At 32.4% G+C, this 8,445-nt stretch overlaps 1 long non-coding RNA gene across 3 annotated transcripts; it reads left to right on the forward strand.

The window, feature by feature from the left end:
- Positions 1-342: 342 nt before the first annotated feature.
- On the forward strand, positions 343-4,261 carry LOC107891927 (uncharacterized). 3 transcript variants are annotated; one of them, XR_001682366.2, is made up of 7 exons: positions 343-528; positions 635-709; positions 1,251-1,353; positions 1,433-1,513; positions 2,116-2,209; positions 2,992-3,039; positions 3,896-4,261. It is a non-coding gene; the product is annotated as an uncharacterized lncRNA (long non-coding RNA). The 3 variants fall into 3 exon arrangements; XR_005918713.1 differs by lacking the exon at positions 1,433-1,513 and adding an exon at positions 3,316-3,426 and having other exon boundaries at positions 1,251-1,366; positions 2,116-3,039; XR_001682365.2 differs by lacking the exon at positions 1,433-1,513 and having other exon boundaries at positions 1,251-1,366.
- The last annotated feature ends 4,184 nt before the right edge of the window (positions 4,262-8,445 follow it).

An 8,445-nucleotide genomic window follows, 5' to 3' on the forward strand; every position in this document is an offset into this window, starting at 1 on the left:
ATTAGTTTACATAGAATTAATAAATAAGTTAAAAAAAGTAATAGATTGATATGGATATTTAGGTATAATTATTTATTTTGGAGAGGACCAAATTATAAGAAAAAAAATAAAAAATAAAAAAGATATGTATATATAGATAATTATTTAATTTGAATAATTCTAACTTAATAATTAATTACAGCCATTTTATCATTTATTTTCTTATTAAAATATACAATAGTAATAGTTATTTTGAGAGTAATTGGTTTTTTTATTTATAAAAAATCAATTTATAAAAAACAAAATAAAAAATCATTTCAATTTTAAAAATGGCTCCGTTTTATCCCAAAATTTCCCCCCGAAACCCCTAAAATTTCCCTCCTAAAATTGGTATCCTCAAAACACCTAAGTGTTTCTCTCTGCCACCACCGTCTTCATCATCATCTTCCCCTCTCTCCCTCTTTTTGCATACATCTCAGGTGCTCCTCCACCTCCTTCCCTTCTTCTTCAAGGCATGCTTCTGGAAATGGTCCTTAGGCCCTTTGAATGGTAACATACCTCTTCATCCCAGATTGTGGGCAGAAAACATTATAAAAAGGAAGAAAAACGGGTATTTGTATGCTTACCAATTTTCCAATTACATTTGACTTGACAGGATGCAGAACCAAACGATAGGAAAATTGGGAAGCTCTGTGAATATGCTTCGAGGAACCCATTAAGAATACCAAAGGTATTGTGGGTTTTCTTTTAGTTCATTTATCCTGGAGGAGTTTGATTCTAATATGGAATTCTTAAATATTAATATTCTGTTTTCCACTATTTTGTTGGCGAGTTCTTATCCCCATTTTCAAATTTTTTTACAATGTTGGTTTCCACAATTTTTTTTGACAAGTGCTTATCTTTATCTCTGCTAGTCTAAATGAAAATACGGAACTTGTAAGTGAAAACAATTTTTCTATTATATTGGCTTCTCTATTAATAAGTTTGGTGATGTTTTATATCTTCTAGTTGTTTAGGATCCAATCTTGCTTTTAAGATGGTTATTTTATATTAGTGAAATTTGAGATGGTTTGCAAATATTTTCTGAAATGTTGGTAAATTTTGTCAAGAAATGTGCAAAACTGATTGAAAGGTTTTAATTGGCATTAATCTTCGGAAAGTTCTAATTAATGCAAGTAGTTTGAAATTTGGTAAATCCTGAAATGCATATAACTTTACTGAATTGCTTGCTGGTTTGTTTTTTCACATCTTTAAACAATTTGTCTGCACAGATTACAAGTAACCTAGAGCAAAGATGTTTCAAGGATTTACGGAATGAGAACTTTGAATGTGTGAAAGCCGTATTGTGCATTTATAGGAAACTACTATCGTCATGTAAGGAGCAGATGTAAGTTTGATGTGTTGAAAGTTTAACATTTAATGATATAAAAATCTTTTGGCATCAATTTTTCAGGAACATTTCATTTTGGGGTGTGCAGTTTGGAGCAGGGGAGTTTCAAAGAAAGAGCCACTAACTTTAATAACTATATGTTAGGTAGAGCATAATATTTGGCTTGTTATTGTAACTTATTGTTCAAGGGTTGGGGGACCATATTCTAGCAGGGATTAAACGTTGGAAGATAACTACTTATTAATTTATAATCTAATTACTAACCTTCTTTGTTATTATCTGAAGTTTCACCTTGTCTTTGGTTGCATGTCAAGAATACTGGTAATATAAAGATTAACATTTTGGTTTTATCAATTAAATAGGTACATATGTTCAATAAATAATAATTTAATGCTTTTTATGTTTTGAGAGATTATATTACTAAGGTGCAGATGCTTCCTTAGAACTTTGACATGTCAACTAAACTTTTGAGTATTTTGTGATTCTAAAAACTTAACCATATTTTTGCAAAAAAATAAAATAAAATGGGTTTACGATGTAGTTCAAGATCATGCTTAGTGAAGGATTATATTATTTAGAAAATTATTCTAGTAATTTTATCTACCTTCATGGATTCAGTTTTCATTTTTTGTATTTAGGGAACTAATCAGGTGTTTATGATTGTCTTCATTGTTTATATTTACCTTAGTTTATGAGGTAGCTTTTATTTTATTTGTATCATTCACGGGAGCCCTTTATTCTTGCAGGCCACTTTTTGCAAGTTGTTGATTAGGGATCATTCGGGCTCTTTTGGAACAAACCCGACAGGATGAAATGCGAATTTTGGGTTGCAATGCTCTTGTAGATTTCATAAACCGTCATTGTGTTCTCTTTTATCTATTATTTCTTGTATCTAACACTTGTTGTAGTTGTGTGCATGCATGTCTTTCTGGTCATTCTTTTCTTCACAATTTTCCTATTCTGCTGATTTAGACTTGTTTCCAGTGAATTTGCTGGTTTGATTACCGGAAATGACTACTGTCTACGAGTTTTAAGGATAGGCTCGGCAAGATTATCATACAGCTTATTTAAATATTTTCAAGTAGCTTCTTCTTTTCTACCTTTATGCAACAGTCCGAATCCTCAGTTAGAAGACATCGTTTAAACTAAGTGGCTGACTTATTGCAATATTTTTCAATGGAAAGAGGCTTGGTTTTCGCTGCTTTGTGTTTCTTAATGTAGGATAAGGTTGAGATTAGACTAGTTAACGGTTCAAACAATTGTTTAGATTGATTTTTTTTTAGAATGAAAGAAGTTAATTCTGTAAGGACTGTAAGGGAATAAGGGGTTATCAAGTGTGCTTTTGTTGAACTTACAGCTTTAATCCACCTGTAAATAACCTTATGTTGTAAAAAAAAATGAGTTAGCATCCAGTTCTTTACAAGTCAAATTAATTCCTGCTTTTTTTCAGGGAGTTTCTCTTTTTAAATAATTTTATTCAGATATTGTATTCATTAATAATGTTTCATTTTCGATACTTCTTTTCTCATTTAGTATTTTCTACTCATATTTGTTTACTTTGACTTCCAATTCTTGTCACTTACCACTTACCACTTTCTCTTTTTCTCATTACTTCTGCCTAGGTCTGTTTCATGGGTGAACACTATCATATATCAATGGACTTTGATAGTGTAAGTTATCTTTTCCAGTGGTGGCTTTCCTACCAATTCACTTTTGTATTCAAATCTTGATGCTTCTCTGATCTGATACAATTTAATTATGCAAATGTAACTAAGTATATTTTAGTCCTAGCTGCAGCTTCACTGAAAAATCTTGAAATAATTAAGTCTCTTTCACCCAACTAGAGCTTCATTAGAAAGATTGAAATAGAGCTGAAACGTAAAGAGATATATATTTTTGTCCACTCAAAATTGCTAAGTGCTAGAGACTATAATGTTGCCACGCAGCTATCAGAAAATCTGAGAAGCTTGGCACTGAAGGGACTTCATTATTTTCAAACTTTTGAGGATTCACTTCGGCTTTCTCTTCTGTTTTTGCTTCTTTGATTTAGCTAATAGGTGCGTTACTATAAAAGTCCCTGCTTTGTTTCTCTTGCCATACCTGTTTATCTATCGGGTTTTTATCCATGATTTTAAACTTTTAACTAATTTTAAAAAAAAATTGTTGATTAGATAAATTTAGATTATCTGATCATTGAATCTATATACATGTTTGATTGTGGCATGTTTATGTTAAAATATATCAACTTCTATAGCAGAGGCTTAAGTATTTGTTTTGAGCAGGTAAGTCCATGGAACAATTTTTTATCCTTGTAGTCCATGTTTTATTTTGATTTTTCTGTGATTAAACTCTAGTACTCAGGGCAGTTGTTGTTGGGATGTAAAATCTATTGTCTATCTGCCTAAATATATGACAAAATGCAGAAGTACATATTGGAGATACTCTCACATGCACATTCATTCGTTTGAAACTCGATATCTAGTTATTTGTCTTTGAACTGAGTTGGATTTTTCCATGCTTATGTAGGAACACATGCCCTATGCCCTATTTTCGTTTAAGGACCGCCAAGGAAATTCTGAAACTGAAAGCTGATTGATTGGATGTGTATGCCGGCTTTCATCAACTACTTTCGAAGGCCTTACTAGGAATTGAAATGGTGTGCAAAGAGATTGCTTCTTCTGATCTGATTTTTAGATATAAATACTGGACAAAATATGGATATTTCTTGTTAGTTGCATTTACTGCTATTAGTAAAATAGGATTCTCTTCTTAGGATCTTAGTTTCTTCACTTGTATTAGACTCAACAATGGCTTGCATTGCTTTGGTGTTGATTTTACCTAAATTTTGAGGTTTACAATTTTTTATTTTTATTAATTATTTACTTTTTCTCACTTTTATTAATTTTTATTATTATTTAAGCTTCCTTTATTTGCCTTCTTTTATCATTTTCATAGAAAATTTAATTCAAATAATATTTTTTATTTATCCTTAAAAGTATATTTAAAGTTCAAATTAAAAAAATAAAACATAATATAATATTTATCATAAAAATAAATATTATGTGATTAAAATAATTTTTTATATGATATGTTTTTAGCGGCGTTTTTGCGAGAAGCGTTGCTAAAAGTTTGTTCTATAGTGGCATTTGTAAAAAAAGCGTCGTTAAAGGTCGTGGTCTATAGCGGCGTTTGTGGGAAAAGCGCTGCTAAAGGTCGTGGTCTATAGTGGCGTTTGTGGAAAAAAAGCCGCTAAAGGTCCTAGTCTTTAGTGGCGTTTATGGGTAAAGCGCCGCTAAAGGTCGTGGTCTATAGCGGCGTTTTTGGAAAATCGCCGCTAAATGTCGTGGTCTATAGTGGAGTTTTTGGAAAAGCGTCGCTAAAGGTCATAGTCTATAGCTGCGATTATTTCTAAAAACGCCACAAAAGTTAGCGACGCGTTCATTAGCGGCATTTTTTGTGGCGCTTGTCAAAGCGCCGCAAATACTTTTAGTGGCGCTAAAAAGCGCCGCTAAAGGCCTGTTTTGGTGTAGTGTAAAATAAAAAAACTATTGGTATATATATGTAAAGCAAGCTTCAAAGATTCAAAATCTAAAAAAAAATTGAAGAAAAACCATACCTTACACTTGAATTTGAAGGAAAATGATGGAAGATTTTTTTTTTCTTTCTTTCCCCCTTATTTTGACGTGAAAAAGAAAGAAAGATGAGAAAGATAGCATCTTTCTCTTTTTCTCTTTTTTATGTATTATAATATTAATTAATAAAATATTATTACTTATTAAAATATTATTACTTAATTAAAAAATCATTTAAAAGCCATCATGAAACCATTGATTTTTTTAAGTAATAGAAAAATTGTCATTAAGTCATTTCCATCAAAATAAAAATAGGATAATTGCACTTTAGTCTCTATACTTTTCTAGCTTATTCAATTTAGTCCTTAAACTCGATACTGAATTTTTAACTTAACCCTATAATCCTACTAATAATCCTCTGCATTTTCATATCTGACGGTTTTCTCTAAAAACGATCACAATTTCTTATACTACTATTATTAGATCACTTATTCAAGGACTTCTACCATAAATATTCTTCTTTTTTTTTTTTTTAAAGTAGGGATGTTACAATTCTCCCCCTTTTCTTCGCTTCTAGTTGATAAACAACAGGTCCAATTCTTTCTATAATCTTGTATGGTCCAATGAATCTCGGATTTAATTTTTCTTTTCGACCAAATCTCATAATCTTTTTCCATGGAGAGACTTTTAGAAATACTTTATCTCCCACTTTGTATTCAATTTCTCTTCTCTTCAAATCAGCATATGACTTCTGTCGATCCGAAGCTGCTTTTAATTTTTCTTTAATTAGTCGGACCTTTTCTTCAGTTTCTTGTATTAATTTTGGGCCAACCATATTCTTTTTACTAAGTTCAGTCCAACACAAAGGAGTATGACATTTACGTCCATATAAAGCTTCATACGGTGCCATTTGAATACTTGATTGAAAACTATTGTTATATGTAAATCCTGCAAATGGTAGGTACCGTTCCCAATCACTATCAAAGTCAATAATACAAGCTCGTAACATATCTTCTAACAATTGAATCACATGTTTTGATTGGCCATCTGTCTGAGGATGAAAAGTTGTGCTAAAATTCAACTTGGTGCCAAGTGATTCATGTAACTTCCTCTAAAATCTTGCTGTAAATCGGGGGCCATGATCAGAAATAATAGACTTTGGCACACCATGCAATCTCACTATCTCAGCTATGTATAATTCTGCAAGCTTATCTAATGACCAATCTATCATTATTGGTAGAAAATGAGCTAACTTCGTCAATCGATCCACTATAACCCATATTGCATTATGCTTCTTTCGAGTGAGAGGTAAACCACTGACAAAATCCATAGTTATTCTATCCCATTTCCACTCGCGAATCGATATAGGCTGAAGTTGGTGTTCAGCTTTCACCCTTTGACAAGTTAAACATTTTGTAGCATATTCTGTAATCTCTCTCTTCATACCTGACCACCAGTACAATTCTCGTAAATCTCGACACATCTTGGTACTTCCTAGATGCATAGCATAAGGACTATTATGTGCCTCTTGAAGTATCTCATTCTTCAATTCAATCTTGCTTGGCACATAAATTATTCCATGAAATCTTACACAACCATTATCTCCAATATCAAAGTCTCTCGAGCTATTGTGCTCAATTAATCTATGTTTTTCCATCACCTTATTATCATTTTGCTGAGCCACGCTAATATGTTCAATTAACTGTGGCTTCACTTTTAATTCAGCTAATAATGCACCATCTTCGCAAACACTCAATTGTGCAAACATTGATCTCAAATCAACAAGAGATTTTAGCTCAAAGCATCAACAACAACATTTGCTTTACCTAGATGATAATCAATCACACAATCGTAATCTTTTAATAGCTCTATCCAACAATGTTTTCTCAAGTTCAATTCTTTCTAGGTGAGACGATATTTCAAAGTTTTGTGATCTATGTAGATGTAACACTTTTCACCAGTTCAAAATCATGTGTCGGATAGTTGCGTTCATATGGTTTTAGTTGTCGTGAAGCATACGGAATCACTTTTTTAATCTTGCATCATAACAAAACCAAGACCACTAAGTGAAGCATCACTATATACTACAAACTCCTTTCTCGCTTCCTGAAGTGTTAACACTAGAGCCTCTGTCAACAATTTCTTAAGCGTATCAAAACTTTCCTGGCACCGCTAATCCCATTTGAATGGTACATTCTTCTAGAGTAGTCGAGTTAGGGGAAAAGCTATCTTTGAAAATCCTTCAACGAATCTCCGATAATATCTCGCTAATCCCTAAAAGCTGTAGATTTCAGAAACATTTTTAGGTTGTTTCCATTCCAAAGCGCCCTTAACTTTCTTTGGATCTACATAGATACCTTCGGCTGAGACTATATGCCCAAGAAACACTACCTCAGATAACCAAAACTCACATTTGTAAAGTTTCCCATAAAGCTACTTTTCTCGTAATTTCTGTAGTACAATCCTTAAGTGCTGATCATGCTCCTCTTCAGTCTTTGAATAAATTAAAATATCGTCAAATAAACATTACTACAAATCGATCTAAATATGGTTGAAAAATGCGATTCATGAGATCCATGAATGTAGTAGGAGCATTAGTCAACCCAAAAGGCATCACCAGAAATTCATAATGTCCATATCTGGTTCGAAAAGTAATCTTCGGTATATCACTTTCTTTCACCTTCAATTGGTAATAACCAGATCTTAGATCAATTTTAGAAAATACTGTTGCACCTTTCAATCGATCAAATAAATCATCAATACGAGGCAAGAGATATTTATTTTTTATTGTCACCTAATTTAACTGTCGATAATCGATACACAACCGCAACGAACCATCTTTCTTCTTTAAAAACAACACTAGTGCGCCCCAAGGTGATACGCTGGGTCGTATAAAGCCTCGATCTAATAAATCTTGCAATTGTACTTTCAATTCTTTCAACTCTTTTGGTGACATGCGATAAGAGGCAATAGATACTGGAGTAGTTCCCGTATAAACTTCAATTGCAAACTTCACCTCTCGATCAGGCGGAAGTCCTGGTAATTCTTCCAGAAACACATTTGAAAATTCACATATCGTACAAATTTCCTCCAATTTCAGGCTTTTCGTAGTCGAATTTATAACATAAGCAAGAAACGCTTCACAACCCTAGTTAATCAACTTATCTGCCTTTATTGCTGAGATTATTCGAGCAAGACCTACTGGTTTCATACCTTTCACTTCCATCTCTTCACCATTTAAATATTATATCTTATAGTTTTTCTTCCGAAAATCAAGAATTACACCATGCTCTAACAGCCAATCCATTCCCAAAATCACATCAAATGGCATAAACAGTAAATTAGCCAAAAATATTTTACCATGAATTTCAATAGGGCATCATCGCCTATATACTTGATCTACTTTCACTGAATGTCTCATCGAATTTGAAACATTAATTCTAACCTCAGATATGTTAACTATTAGTTTCTTTATATTAATCAACCAAGTTTTCATGTATGCAT

The sequence above is a fragment of the Gossypium hirsutum genome, chromosome D09, assembly GCF_007990345.1.
Source record: "Gossypium hirsutum isolate 1008001.06 chromosome D09, Gossypium_hirsutum_v2.1, whole genome shotgun sequence".
Taxonomy (NCBI): Eukaryota; Viridiplantae; Streptophyta; class Magnoliopsida; order Malvales; family Malvaceae; genus Gossypium; species Gossypium hirsutum.